This window comes from Cornus florida, unplaced genomic scaffold (genome assembly GCF_030987335.1).
Source record: "Cornus florida cultivar Cherokee Brave unplaced genomic scaffold, ASM3098733v1 CherokeeBrave_3.0.0_Hap2_Chr08, whole genome shotgun sequence".
Classification (NCBI taxonomy): domain Eukaryota; kingdom Viridiplantae; phylum Streptophyta; class Magnoliopsida; order Cornales; family Cornaceae; genus Cornus; species Cornus florida.
The window spans coordinates 73,132,763-73,149,758 of record NW_026775578.1 but is presented as its reverse complement, the minus strand read 5'-3'; positions in this window follow the sequence as shown (position 1 = coordinate 73,149,758).

Genomic DNA, 16,996 nt, shown 5'->3' with positions numbered 1-16,996 from the left:
TATATTCATTAGGCACATAATGGTCTCTTAAAGCAATGGGAGGATTCACAATTGGTGGTGCTACTCGAACACCTTCATTGCCTTGAATTATGGGAGGCTGTGGAGCAAAAATTGGCCGAGGCATTCCCAATGGAATTTGGCCTTGTTGTTGTGGTGGAATGAATGGTCTAGGCATGCCTAATGGTACTTGAATATTTTCATGATGCACATTAGGGTGGAGGATGCCTTGTTGGTCTATGTGACCAAGGTCCTCCACATGGTCGTCATTCAATTCCTCCATTGGTAAAATGTAGTGATGAGAACTACCTCTTCCCCTAGGATTACGAACAACCGATTCAAGATGCAAATTAGGAGGGACAAGTAGGATTTAATGACCTATGACCATGCATACACTAGCTAAACAAGTAACAAGCAAATAACAATCACTTCACCCCCACAACAAATCAATCAACAAACATTCTCCACAAACATTGATCCCATACTCCCATGCTTGAACAACATGCAAAGAAAATTAAATTGCCTCTACCCGGGCTCACGATTTATCTAAGAATTTAAAAACTTGCCACCACGCGGGCCGACGATTTAACTAGAGATTGAGTTAGAAAGATCTCACAAAGGGTCCTTAACCAACTTCAATTAAACTTTCAAGTTTCAAGGCTTGCTATGCTTTGCAAATTTTTAGATTTTAGCTCCTTTTTGTGCTTTTGCTTAGCTTCACTTAGCTTCCTTGCTTCCTTTACTCGATTTCCTTGCTCAATTCACCTAATCAAATATGAAGAAACACAATAAGTAACTAAAAAGAAAATAATGAAAAGACACGATCAAAAGAGTACTAATTCCTATTTGTTTCCAAAACACGGTGTTGCCAATTCAAATCCCTGGCAACGACGCCAAAAACTTGGTGTGTCGTCGCACCAACGTCTAAAGATGTGCACTAAGAGTGTGAGTGCAATGTGGCCAAGTTTTAAATTTATAAATGCCACTACTACCTCTAACTAAAAATATAGCTTGGGTGAGTAGGGATTGTCCCAAGGGATTTTGGGTACACTAGCAATGGAAACAATGTATAGGGTTAGTAGGTCGAGTGATCAAGAGATGATGTGTTTGGTTGATCAGACTACAAACTAAACTAAATAAGTTCAATGTAAAATAAGCAATTTAAATGAAATTAAGAGAAAACAAGAGAGTGAGGTCTTAGAGTCTAGAGATCACCACTAAACATCACCATTCGAGACATTCAATGTATAATTAATAAGGGAAAACATGTGTTGCAATTTGAGAGTGTTTGACTGATTGTTTCAACAAGCATGGATGACCAATTAAGCATATATTGTCTAAGCAACCTAGTGAATAGCACAATACATCAAACTAAGCCATTAATCCTTCCTTTAAGCTCACAATCCAAACACATCATATGGTTAGAGAATAATACTACTTGCATTCATAACCATGGAATATCAAACAACAAGCATGGATTGTCCTCCCATCTAACAACTAAGGTAACTACACTACAACTAAGCTAAGGGCATGAAAATTAACTAAAGAAACTAAGGGAGAGGCACAATCCATCAAGATATGAGTATGAACCATCAAATAAACCACAATAATATTCTATTAAGTACTATGCCTTGACAATCTCTAGATCCATAGTATCAACACACATAGACATGCATCAATAACAAAAAAACTAGAGATAAACACATGAACATCTATTTTAGCATACATAGACATATGGATAGAATGAAATGATCAATCGGAAGTATTAAACCTCACAAATTATTGAATAAACAAGATTCCTATATAAAATATGTGTCAAGACAAGATTACAACACAAATCTCCTCAAAACACAAAGCAATATAGTCTAGAAGGCATGCTTAGGGCTAACTCTAGCCCCAAGAAGATGTTTAGTCACTCATTGAAGTAGTCATCTAACCTTTAAGGGCTATCTCAGTGGTAGGAATGACCTCCTTCTTGATAGAAACCCTAGAAGAACAGAAGAACTCCCAAAAATGTGTCTCTAGCCTCTCCTCCTTTCTTTTCTTCCTCTCTAAGAATGTTTCTCTAAGTATATGAGATGATATTATGATATTCAAGCTATGTGTAAAAATGGCTCAAAATCCTCATATATGTAGGTCAAGTGTCATACCCAATGGTCTGGATTCGTGCACTAGGGTCCTTGCAATGATTTCACCATGAGCCAACTTTTAATGAGCTAGAACTTATTTTTTTTCGGACTTGAGGAGGTTCAATCGATAGAAATGTGTTGAGATCGATCGAACTTAGGTGAGATCCATCGAATGTTACAAAGATCGATCATCCTTGGCGGCGCCTTTTTGAATAAAGACAAATCTATGAGATATTTTGGGAAAGAGGCAAAAGTGGTAGGTGGGGTGGTAGGTGTGGATAAGATTGAATATTTTCAATTGATCGAAGAAAAGTTGGATCGATCGAACATTATGGAATCTTTTGGATAAGGTCAAGGGCTTGGATCCATCTTAAAGTGTACAGATCGATGTTGCTTCGATCGATCGAAGTGATACTGAGATCAATCAAACTTGCTGATTTCCACACTTTGCTTCATTCTGCTTCCGCTTTGCTCTTTTCTTCCATCCAGCTTGAGTTAACTTCTTTAATGCTCTTATATGGCTGAATTAACTTATTTTTTGGATAAGTGCCTAAAAAGGGCAATAACATGAAATTAGTCTAAAATGGGAAAGTAAGATAGATAAAGGTCCTCGAATACCTAAGCTTAAGGGGTTTATTTATGCACTTTTTAGCGCTCATTAAATATTTAGTATCTGCTCCTTCAACAAAGTGGTTCCTCAAAACCATTTAATGGAGTTGTCAGTTAAATCACCCCCCATCTGTAGTATCTGGCAAAATCAATACACTCTAACACATATCAGAATATTAAGAGTATGGAGTAATCATAGAGAAATATCACATTGAACAAAAATACCAACACAAGGATAATATCAAAAAGCATGTATACATATTAGAAATCAGTACAATGCTTTTGAAATAAAGACTTAGGGAAGATATACATCATATGGAAATAAATACATTAAAATACTACCCTAGTTAACAAAAATACAGAAAAGCCCTAACAAGCTAATCCATAGGTAGTGGTGGTGGATCGGAAGAAGTAGATGGAGCGGATGGAGTGCGTCAAAGTAACTCTTCTAATATGCTCTGCTGCGCAATCAGCATTTGCCGCAGCACTATCTGACCATCCTGCAGCTCGGCCATCCTGGCCTTTAACTCTTTAATCTCAGCCTGAGAAGAACTCTTAGGATGGGCTGTAGGAGCGGGTCGTCTCCTCAGTGAAGGCTGACTAGCAGTGATATCCATCTCCTCCTCAATAGCCTCATCATCTTTCCTTCTAGCAGCAACTGCTACATAACCCTCATCACCAAACTCTATTGCATCCCAATGATAAGCCGGCATATGTCCCCATAACTTATTCCATTCCTTCATCCCAAATTTTGGAGATTCATCACATGATTCTTCTTTCGGATCCACATAAAACCCTGCAATTCTAACAATCTAGTAATTATGTATGGAAAGGGTAGCATATGGGTATGGACAGTTTTGTGTGGTCCAATCTCTAACCAAAACTCCAATAACTGATAAAAAATCATTCTAGGGAATGAATACCAATGCTCAAACTGAATAGCATATAGTGCTTGGAGAAAATCAGTATTCCTAATATTCTTATGTCCAAGAGGATGGACATTGGCAGAGATGATAGAATCTAGAATCCACAACCTCTTAGGAATTTTAGCTTTGGTAGTGCTACTACACTTTCTCTTGGCAAAACTACCATCACATAATTTCTGAATCAGAGTTTCTACAATTTGTACCCTAGGGAAAGGTGAGAAAGTAAGATAGCCTTGCCTCTCATCTACTACCTCAAGAAGCGTATAATAACATTCTAAAGCTGTAGTAATAACATCATGATTAATAATTAACTCATGCCCATCTATCTTAGTCCCAAGTTCCCAAGGCACATCCTCACTATAAAACAGATTTAGGTAAAACAAATGAACAAGATGAGGATACGCAACCTGAGTAAGAGGACCATGAGATGAAGAAGGTGCCTATAACTGAAGGATTTCGTAGCCTATCTAGTGTGAGGATCATTGATGAACACCTGATAATCAAAGGTCATTTCATAAGAAATTGGAATTGTCTTCCAAGCACTTGGCAACACATCTTTCATCCCTCTAGCATGCTTAGCAGAAGTAGGACGAACCATCCTCAATAAAACTTTTCAAATCTTCCAAAAATCTTCAATTTTCGCAATCTGCTAATGGAAGCTCGAGTTTCAACATTGCAGGCTCGAGCTTCAACCAATGCTCGAGCTTCAAATTGCAAAGCTCGAACCTTACCTAAATTTCAGCAAAGCAGATCCCAAATCTTAGTGTATGACTCAATCAACAGTTGATCTAAACAACTAGCCCAGGTGGGTGATGTAGAACAGAATCCAACGAATCATGTATATAAAGAATTACTAATATTCTTTTTCATTAGATCTAGAAAATTATGCATCCATAGAAGAAATAATCGAAAGAGGAGGAAGAAGGACTTTACCTCTATGTATGTCTCCTGCAGATCTGTGACTATAATAGCAAACTTCACCGGATAAATATGGAAAAAATATGGAAGAAACTTATAAGGGAAGTGTATCTTTCATGTGCTACGAGTTGGATACCAAGTTTCCTTTTGTTTTTAAACTTGTAGATCCTATAGATCGAGCATGAAGGATTCAAGCTCGAGCCAGCCAACACAACTCCTTATACCTCCCGATGATGGAAGGCTCGAGCTTTAGGTACTGATGCTCAAGCCTGTAGCTGCTGATGCTCGAGCCTCAAAGTTTAGGCTCGAGCATTGTGACAAATTTTTGGAATTTTTGTTATTTTTTAATTTTTATTTTCTTTTTCTTTCTCAACTTAAGCTAAATAAACCTAAAAATTACTAAACCAAGAAAAAAAAAAACTAATTAAAACACAAAAAAATAACAAAAAATAAAAATAAAAATAAAACAAAACAAAATTACGGAACAATATACAAATGCTAAGTTTAACGTCAATAGCTCGACAGCATGCTAAGTTTAACGTCGATAGCTTGACGAAAATATGACCTCTCTAGTCGAAGTAAAAAGGATCATGAAGCTCTACTGCCTCAACTATGCCTCTCTGCACACTACCCTCTATGTGGGGTTGAAGTCTCTATTCATTGACCTTGGACAGTTGTCCAATCTTGCAATCTTGTATTTCTATTACATCGTAAGGCGTAACAGAAATAACCATGTGTGGACCTTCCCAACGTGACTTTAATTTTCCAGGAAAAAGTTTCAGTCATGTATTAAACAACCAAACCTTCTTCCTAGGTTCAAAAGTCTTACACAAGATATGCTTATCATGAAATGCCTTAGTCTTTGCTTTGTAAACCTTAGCACTCTCATATGTATCATTACATAATTCTTCAAGCTCAGTTAATTGAAGCTTCTTGTTAGAACCAGCAGATGTCATATCAAAGTTGAGTTTTTTTATGGCCAGAAAGCTCTGTGTTTTAACTCTACAGGAAGATGGCACCCTTTACCATAGATAAGACAGTAAGGTGACATACTAATCGAAGTCTTATATGCAGTACGGTAAGCCCACAAAACATCATTCAATCTATAAGGCCAATCTTTACGATCTGGCTTAACCGTTTTCTCAAGAATTCTCTTAATTTCACGATTGGATATTTGTACTTGGCCACTTGTTTGGGGATGATAGGCAGAATCAACTTTATGAGTGATGGAGTATCTTTGGACCAAGTACGGACGTACCTATTACAAAAGTGAGCACCCCCATCACTAATAATAGCTAGTGGTATACCAAACCGACTAAAAATATTCGTTTGAATGAACACAACCACGACTGCGTGATCGGCGATTTTAGTAGCTACTGCTGCAACGCATTTAGACACATAGTCAACAGTCACAAGAATGTATTCATTGTAATTAAACAGAACGAAAGGACCCATGAAATCAATACCCAAAACATTAAAAACCTTAATAACTAAGATTAGAGTTAAGGGCATCATGTTCCTTTTAGAGATTGATCCTAGCTGTTGACATCTAAGGCATGACCTACAGAATGAATATGCATCCTGAAAGAGTGAAGGCCAAAAGAAACCATATTGAGGAATTTTAGCTGCAGTTTTCTTTGCACTGAAATGACCTCTACATGCCAAACTATGACAGAAGGTCAGAATACTATGAAATTCACTCTCAGGAACACATTTATAAATGATTTGATCAGCACAATATTTTAATAGCTGAGGATCCTCCCAATAGTACATCCTTAATTAGGAAAAGAATTGATATTTCTCATGCTTTGACCAAGATAAAGGAATTTTGCCTATTGCGAGGTAATTCACAATATCAGCAAAACAAGGCAAATCCTTCTGAGAAACCTCAAATAGTTGTTCATCCGGGAAGGAATCACGAACTGGAAGTGAAGTTAAAGTATCCTCAATCAGAATTCTAGAAAGATGGTCAGCTACAACATTCTCTGACCCTTTCTTATCCCGGATTTCATAATTAAACTCTTGAAGCAAGAGGATTCATCGAATCAAATGGGGCTTGGTTTCCTTTTTAGAAAGAAGATGTTTCAAAATAGAATGATCAGAATAGACTACGACTCAGGAACCTAATAGATAGGATCTGAATTTGTCCAAAGCGAAGACAACTACAAGCAACTCTTTTTCAGTAGTGGTATAATTCAACTGTGCATCTGAAAGAGTTTTACTAGCATAGTAGATAACATAAGGAAGCTTATCCAGTCGTTCTCCTAAGACAACACCCATAGCATAATCAGATGCGTCACATATAATCTCAAATGAAGGAGCCCAATCCGGAGGATTCATGATAGGAGCTGAAGAAAGAAGAGAGCGAAGCTTCTGGAAAGCTTTAAGGCATAACTCATTAAAGATAAAAGGAGCGTCCTTTGCAAGTAGATTACACAATGGACGGGAAATTTTGCTAAAATCTTTAATGAAGCGTCGATAGAACCTGGCATGCCTAAGAAATGATCACACTCCCCTTATGGAGGTAGGAGGAGGTAATTTGGAGATCAAATCTACTTTAGCTCTATCAACTTCAATCCCTCTTTCTGAAATGATATGTCCTAAAATAATACCCTCTTGAACTATAAAATGGCTTTTCTCCTAACTAAGAATAAGATTAGTTTCCCTATAACGCTGAAGCACTAGGGAAAGATTTTGGAGACTGTTTTCGAATGTGGACCCAAAAACAGAGAAGTCATCCATAAAGACTTCGAGAAACTTCTCAACCATGTCCGAAAAGATAGACATCATACACCTCTGGAATGTTGTTGGTGCATTACATAAATCAAAAGGCATCCGTCTATATGCAAACGTATCGAATGGACAAGTGAAAGTAGTTTTCTTTTGATCATTAGGATCAATGGCCACCTGATTGTAGCCAGAATATCCATTTAAAAAGCAATAATAGCTCTGGCCAGCCAATCACTCTAGAATCTGATCAATGAATGGAAGTGGAAAATGATCTTTTCTAGTAACGGAGTTGAGTTTTCGGTAATCAATATACACACGTCATCCAGTGGTGGTGCGTTGTGGAACTAATTCTCCCTCGGAATTCTCAACTACCATAATACCTATCTTTTTAGGTACTACTTGAGTATGACTCACCCACTTGCTATATGAGATGGGATAGATTATTCCCTCATCTAGCAACTTCATAACTTCCTTCAACACTACCTCCTTCATAGTAGGATTCAATTTTCATTGAAGCTCCCAAGATGTTTGAGAATCCTCCTCCAAATAAATCTGATGTATACAAATTATGGGGCTAATTCCTTTCAAATCAGCCACACTCCATCTAATAGCCACTTTATTTTGTTTAAGAACTTTTAAGAGACTACTTTCTTGGGAACTTGTAAGATTGGAAGCAATGATCATTAGGAGGGTGTCATTTAAACCCAAAAAAGCATACTTAAGATTTTCCAGTAGTGGCTTAAGCTTAAGTTTAGGTGGAGACTCTAAAGAAGGAATAGGCGGAGTACAAGAAAGTGGTGGAAGAGGCTCTAACCTAGATTTCCATGGAGGAAAATCTGTGATAGGAATGGAATTGAGCAAAGAATTCACTTCAGCTATCGAAGCACAGATATTGAAATCTTCATAATTGAAGTGATTTAGACAAGTTTCTAAAGAATCTTTGGATAAAATAGTTGGGAGTGATCCTCAACCAACTCATCAATAACATCAAGGAAGAAGCATTCACTATTGTCGTGGGGATGATGAATAGCATTGAAGATGTTTAACTTGACTTTCATATTCCCAAAAGATAAATCCATGGCTCTAGTCCTATAGTTAATGCAAGCATTTATTGTGGCTAGAAAAGGTCACCCAAGAATGACTGGAATATACTTTTTGGAATCGTGGACCGGTTTTGTATCAAGAACTAGAAAATTGATCAAAAAATAGAACTTATCCACCTCTATAAGTACATCTTCAACAATACCTCGTAATTGTCTGACAGAACGGTCAGCAAGCTGTAGAACAACCGACATAGGTTTTAACTCTCCCAAACCTAACTTTTCATACACCGAGTAAGGAATAAGATTAACACTTGCTCCAAGGTTAAGAAGTGCTCGCTCTATCACATTATTTCTAATGATGCAAGAAATTGTAAGAGCACCAGGATCTTTAACCTTTAGAGGAGTGTTGTACTTAAGAATAATACTGACCTACTCGGTGAGACAAACTTTTTTAGGAACTTGGCTTTTTAACTTTCTCTTAAGAGTGCACAAGTCCTTTAAAAATTTGGAATAGGCTAGAATATGCTTTATAGCATCGAGCAGAGGAAGATTGATTTTGACCTATTTAAAGACCTCCATCATATCTTAAATTTTCTCCCCTTGTTTACTAAAGTGGGAGGGTTCCTTGAGACATTCAGGATAAAGCGCTTTTGGCTCATAAGCTATCTCAGGGTTAGGAACAGATGAAGAAGTGACTCTACCTTCAACTCCTCTTGTGGATTGTGGGATAGTACTTGAGGAAACATCCTTGGGATATAGATTATGAATGATAGGAACAATGGGAATCCTAAGCCTTTTTTTTTTCCTCTTGTCCTTTTTTAATTTGGTTATCAACCACTCCACCACTCCTAAATGTAGTGATAGCTTGAACTTGCTCATGATGAATACCTGAGGAATTGGTTTCATTAATCATGTAAGTTTGCCCTTTCGGGTTAGCTATTGGCTGACTAGGCAGCTTTCTATCCTCTCTTCGAGATAGAGTACTCGCTATTTGCCCAACTTGTGCCTCTAGCTTTGCTATGGCTTGAGAATGAGAATGCAGAAGTTGGGTACTGGCTTTAAGATCAACCAGAGCATTAAGTACTTGATCCTCAAACGCAGAATTTCTAGGCGGAGGTGGAAGATTAGGAGCTTGAGTGGGTTGATTCCTAAACTGAGGTGGACGGTAAATACCAGATTGGTTGAAAGAATTATTTTGTGGCACAAGATTGGATGAATTTTCATATTACCCCTGAGATTGGGAAATAGTGTTTCCTTGATTCTGATTACACCACAACAGATTAGGATGATCTCTCCAGCTAAGATTATATGTAGAAGAATATGGATTATAAGCTGGCCTAGAGAATGCAGCACTCATTTGCTCCTGTGGGATCTTAGAAGATTATCCCAGCATAGGGCAAGCATCAGTAAAATAGCTAGGATTAACACAGATAGAACAAATTTCCTTTGGCAAGGCAGTTTGTGGATTAGCGACAGGAGTAAAGCCAGATGATAAAATTTGATCGAACCTATGGTTCAAGGCTTCTATTTGAGCGGCTAACTCACGAGATTTATTTACTTTATAAAGTGTTTCAACCTTATGCATTCCAGGTTAAGACCTAGACCTAAAGGAAGAAGCATGTTGCACTGAGTTTTCACTTAGGGCCTCAAACAGTTCCCAAGCGTCAGCTAGACTCTTACGCAGAAAAGATCTATTACCGGAAGCATCAACCATATTTCTATAAGAATCTGTAATACTATCATAAAATATTGGTATTAAGTGCCATTGAGCAATATCATGGTGTGGACACTTTCTTAGAAGATCATTATGTCTCTCCCATGCATCATAGAGCTGCTCTCCCTAGATTTGGGAAAAGGCCATGATTTCTCTTCTTATTTATGTGGTTTTACCCACAGTGTAGTATTTCTCAAGAACTCCTATTACAACATGTCCCATACAGATATGGAATTTGTTGGAAGGGACAGCAGCCAAGTTCTTGTCTTGTCCTTGAGAGAAAATTGGAAAAGTCGCATTTTGAATGAATCATTGGTTAGAGTGGTCAACTTGGTAGTTGAACACAATTCCAAAAACACATCCAAGTGCTTATAAGGATCCTCTGTTGCATACCCATGGAAGGTAGGAAGCATTTGGATCATAGCAGGCTTGATCTCAAAATGGGTTACATCAGCATTTGGAAAAATAAAGCATGAAGGGGAAGTATATGTGGTAGGAATGAAACGGTCCCTCAATTATGGTTGTGAAGGAGGAACAGGTGGATCCCAGTCTCCATTACCATTACTATTATTATCTGATGCATGACGTTGCTCAGCCATGTTATCAGAGGAACTATCTATATTATTCAAGTGTTTTTAAGTTTTCTTAACTGACTCAAAGTTCTCTCTATTTCAAGATCATGCATTAAAGGTTTTGACCTACTTTGGTGAGTTAACAGGCACTGGTTCCACTAATCCTAACAGTAACAAAAATAAAATATTCCAAGTAACAGAAAAACAGTAAGAACTCGCAAAAAGGTTTAATAAACCGAAGCTTTTTCTCCCTTAAGCATCTTTGTCCTCACTACTAATTTGTACCTGAAAAGAAAAGAAGTAAGGTGAGATATCAGAAAGTCTAAAGACTGGTAAACCAAAATAACTAATTAAAAACTAAACAAAATCTAATCTGCCCAGCAATGGCGCCAAAAATTTGTTGAGTGTTTTTCTCTCGTAATAGCACGATATTGTATAGGATAGCTCTATGTAAAGAGGATGTCCAACCCACAGGGAGATGGAATTTGTATTAGTCTTTAAATTAATTTCATGGTTTACAGATAACTTGGTAGGAGAGTTTGTTGGTTGTCACGGTTTAACAAACTAGAATTAAAACAAAATATTAAATAAAAGCAAAGTAGATAAATTAAGTGATCAGAGAGAGAGGAATCTTAGGGCTTTAACTTCACCACAACGATTATACTACAGTTAATTATACTAACTCTGGGAATTTAACAATGATATTTTCCAAATGAATTGAACTCAATAACATTTGTTCAATTTGGGTTTTAAATAAAGATGTTTTACAAATTTAGTTAACTATAACCTATCTGCAGTTAGCGTGGACTGTCCGCCTACCTACTTTAACTACTTTAACTACGTTGCAAACAATCCACCTTTCCTAAGCATAGACTATGAAAACATTCTTTTGCAAAATACGTTGGAACACCATTATATGACCTCTATTCTTATGGTCGGCAGGGCTCCGCCAGATACTGTCCAATAAGGTAGGTTGAGAATAGCAAACAGATTATTACGTCTAAGACAAGGTAGTAAGCGATTAAAACATGGAAACCACTTGAGTTGTCTCAAGTGCTTGTAGTCATATAATCAAGAAAAAAAAAAAACATATATTAAAAATAATCCCAGAGTTAAAACAATCAAACTATAGTATTTAGGTTGGGTTACATCAGTGCCCTAAGAGGGGAATTAGTTACTCATGACAAGGTTAGATATCATCTGTGTTGAGTTCATCTCTTTCATCACGGACGACACTTCTCTTCTCAGGATCTTCACTTCTAGGGTTGTAGGACCCCTAAAAGCCACCATACCTTCAGCCTTTTAAATAGCACCGTAAAAGAGATTGAAATTTTAAACCCCTTTCTATCAAGGCTTACGCCTTTTTTTATAGAAGAAAATAATATTTGGGGGACTTTTAGGTCTTCTGGCCCAACTGGGATGAGATACGGCTGAGAAAAAAAAACAATCTCGTAATATTAATATGACATGTCATGGAAGGCTCAAGCTTCAGGGACAAAGGCTCGAGCTTTAAGGTTCAGGCTCGAGTTTCAAGAACAAGGCTCGAGCTTCACAGGATTGATGCTCGAGCTTCCATAAATGGTGCTCGATCTTCACTTTGACACTTAGCCAAATTTCTTTAATTATTTTCCGAAGCATCTTTTTCTTCAACACTTAGAATATTTCTGGGACTCATCTCTTTTAACATTGCTCGATCCAAGCTTCATGGGCTCGAGCACTAGGTACCAGGCTTAAGCATCAGGAGCACCAGGCTCGAGCTTCAGTACACTAGGCTTGAGCTTCAATTGTTAGTGCTCGATCTTAGAGGTAAGGCGCGAGACCTAGGAGGATAGCCTTGCAATTAAATCAACTCTTTAATTTCTGACACCACATGTTCAAGCTTGAGGGTCAATGCTCGAGCACCCCTTGGTAAGGCTCGAGCACCTTATTGTCAGGCTCGAGCTTCAAGGTACGAGGCTCGAGCTTTTGGGTCTTGTTAACTTTTCTTTTTTTCTTTGCTGTGATGCTCGAGCCTCCACACTTGGGCTCAAGCTCTAAGGCTTGAATATCTTCAAACTTCACCATTTAAGCTCTCGACTTGCTTTGAATGACTGGCAATGACTCTATAAGCTTCGATATGATCATAAAGTCCTAGTTTTAACCATTTTTCTGGGAAAGTACCTACAAACACGTATTAAGCATAAATTAGTTTAACTATGGATAGAAGTATCACTTTAGATCTTAACATATATGTATTTAGGGGCTCGAATATGCATATATTCAGCGCTCATCAGTATTGTTCAATTGAAATACATCCCATTCTCCCTCTATAATAAGCTCATGTGTACTGATGTTTTTGTTCCTACTTAGGCACCTTAACAACCTATGGTTAAATAAATCACTTAGCAGCTTCCCTTCACACCATGGATCTAAGGAAACTTTTATATTTAGGCCATCACCAATTCTATACCTACAATTTTCCTTGACAATATCACGAACAGCAACTATGTTTTGCCATACAATAGATGAGTTAATCCTAGGAACAACATTCCAAAAAGATGTAGTCCTCAAATAACAGTGCCGAAACCAAGTAACCCAATTCATATCTTTTGAAAGCAAAAAATCCCAAGAAAGGCTAATTTTAGCAGCTTTATCAATATCAATAATCTTCCTTAACCCCAAACCTCCTTCCTTTTTAGGCATAGTAAGATTCTTCCACCGGATTTCATTGGATGATACAAGGCGTTTAACATCTTGTTCATATAATTCACATAGAAGCAAAGTATATACATTACCATTTCTAAGAGCATGAAAGACTTTATTATTATCTTTTTAACAATGCATTTATCCGATTTAAATAATACACTATGTCCTTTATCACATAGTTGATTAATGCTAAACAAGTTATGTTTTAAACCTTTAACAAGTAAGATATCATCAATAGATAGGAAAGAGGAAACACGAATAGTTGAAATGCCAATCACCCTGCCTTTAAAGTTATCCCCATATGTGACACTTCCTCCATTATAAGGTTTGATAGTTAGAAATCTTGAATGAACTACCGTCATATACCTCGAGCAGCCATTATCAAAATCATTTGTCCTTGTATGAAGATGATGTCTTCAAGGAAACTTCTTCTTTGTTGGCCATAAGACAAAGATTAACCAACTCATTAACCTCCTATGTAGCTTGCATGGCTTTGTTCTTATTTTTCCTTTCCTTTTCACTTTTGTAAGCATAACAATCGGTCTTAAAGTGTTTTGGTTTCCCACAATGGAAACAAATGGGTGTTTCTTTTTTTGCTTGCTCATTTGATAACTCATTTCTTTTAAAGTTATTCCTCTTGTGATATTTCTTCATTTGAAGGGCTCTTCTCACAGTTTTAGTGAATGTCTTCATCTTCATCAATATCTTTATCTATCACAACTTCCTTGGTAGTGGCTTGGAGAGCTAGTTCCTTCTTTTGAGTAGCTTCATTTTCCTCTCTATTACTGACTTCTAACTAATAAGCCATCAATGAACCAATGAGTTCTTCTATTGGTAGAGTGTTGAGATCCTTGACCTCTTGAATAACGGCCTTCTTAGTTTCCTAACTTTTAGGCAAAGACCTAAGAATTTTTCTCACATTGTTAGAAGATGTATAAGTCATTCCAAGAGCCTTCAAAGGAGTAACAATGTTAGTAAAACGACATCTTGATATGCCATTTCATCTTCCATCTCAGCAACACTAGGTTACACCTCAGCAAATTGATGTCCCATGTCACCTTCCATCTCAGCACCTTCCATCTTAGCATCATAACCATGCTTTATCTTAGTATCTTCTATCTCAGCATCATACCCATGCTCTATCTCAGTGCACATCTTCTATCTCAGCATCATTTAAACCTTGTTCCCCATCACCATTGTTCATTGCCAACTTAACATTACCATTTGCCACCTCAGTAGCCCATTCTAGGATTTCATCTTCCCACTCAGCATGCTCTGAACCATTCCCTTCCTCATCAACCACTTCAATATTAGGTCAAATGATGAACATTTTAATTGAACTAAACCTCTGATGGCAACTAATGTAGCCTAATACATCTTCATCCTTTAATATTTGTTTAATCCCTTTATCACTGGTCACCACTGGATTCCTATAATATAACTCACTCCTCCTATCATCATACCTGAGCTTCTTCACCACATGATTCAGATCAAAAGAATTTAAGTAATCCAGATCTACATTATAAACCAAACTTACAATGCCAACTATATAATTAAGGGGTGTGCCCTTAAAATATCCTCCATTGTGTACCTCCAAACTAACTAACCTAAACATGATCTAGTTAATAAAAAAATAAAAAATTTAATTAGCATTGCACTTAAAATTAACAAAACAGAAGGCAATTAACAATTGAAATATAATAAATATAACACAATGGCCTAACAATAGTAATAAACTATGTAGATGACAAATACAAGACAATGACAACAACTACAACACATGGACAAAAAACAAGAACCAAACCCCTAAAGCACAATGCAATGACACACAGTGGGGTCAATACACTTTAATAAACATAAAGGCAGTTATATGTCTATACCAAATCGTTAAATTCCAAAAGAATTCATACATTATAATGACCAATGTATATTATATAGATAAAAAATATGCACATGCTTACCAATATCTCAATTATTGTGTTGATAGAGTATCAACAAAAAAAAAAAAAATCATGCATTATAAAAGGTTGAAATCAAGATTTCAGAAACCCTACCAATAATCACAACATAAAACAAAGCCCATACGTATGCAAAAATCTCTACTACAAACACTTTATAGAAAAAATGTCATAAACCATTGATAAGCGCCGAATATTGTATATTCAAGCGCCCTAAATTACATTAACAAAGTCCAGTTATTAATTATTTTATGTAGATTAACTCCATTTGCATGTTTTTATGCATTTTCAGGTTCATTGGCCAAAATGGAACAAGAATAAGGCCTTGTGGAATTTTGAGCAACAAAAGGTGCCAATGCTGAATTCTGGCAGCAGTAGAGCCTGGACTTTGCTTGCCATTTTGACCTTCCAAACTCGAGAACTGGACTTCCCTCATAACATGAAAGATTTAGAGCTCCGAATCAGCTTTCCAAATCTTCAAGTGGTTCATCATTCGGAGTTCAGAGCAGAGAGTTATGATCTTCACAACAGAGGTGCGCAGAACTGCCTAGCAGCACTGATGTACTGCCTTTCTCCCCATTTTCGACCAACCAGACTTGAGACTTGGGTCTTCATCGAAACATGAAGTTTTTAAAGCACTGAATCAGCTCTCCAAATCTTCAAACAGATCGTCATTCGGAGTTCGGGGTACAAAGTTATAGCAGTTTTTCCAAAATAGGTCAGCGCTGAGCAAGAGGAGCATGTTGCACATTGCACTAAGTTAGAGTGCTCGAGATCACCAAGCGTGTGCTCGAAAATCAGGCAGAATGCCCTTCGGAAATGGCTCATTTCAGCCCACTTGCACATTGGTTTCCTCAATGCCATCTTCCTTTTTTATGAAGTGGTTGGAGGTGTTCCTTGGAGGAGAGAGGGTATTGTTGGAGCATAAAAGGCTACCCAAAGGCCACATATATCATTAAGCTTCATCTTTAGCAAGATAGAGGAGAGAGAAGAGAGCAAGGAGAAGGGTGTTCTTGAGTGCTACAGTAGGAGCTCGAAAATGGAGATGAGGATGATGCTTCTTCCTTCTTCTAGCTCACCAATGGGCAACTAAACCTCATCTAGGGAGGTGATGAAACCCCTCCCTTGTAAGCATGTGTTAGTATAGTTTATTTTTGGGGATTACAATGTATTTTTGATAGTCTTTCCATGGTCAAGAGCCTCATTTTTGTTGTAATGAATGTTGAATGTTTTAAATGATTATTGTGAGTTATTCATCTTGTCTTGGATGATTGCTTTTCCTAATCATATTGCTTGCACTTCCATGGTGACAATGGAAGTTAGATCATAGAATGGTTTTAATGGCATGGAGTTGGAGAACCTAGATAGTTCATTGCTTAGGGTTTCCCTTTGATGGGCTATACTTGATTCTTAGCTTTATGTGCATTCACCATTTAAATTAGGGCTTGATAATCCTTGGCTTAGTAAGCATGTTCTAAGCTACATTTTAGTTTAGGTAGTTGATCATGTGAACCTTTGATGGTTTATTCTTGCCTTTCTATTTAAATGAACTTCTTAAGGATATTATAGCAACCTAGTATTGTTATGTATCATGACTATCATATATGTTGTTTTCCCCTTAAATTAATCTTAACCTAGCATGTGTATAGGGATGGAGGTGGATTCATTTCCCTAGCCTTCTTTACTTGTACTTCACTCCCTTGAATTCTTGCAAT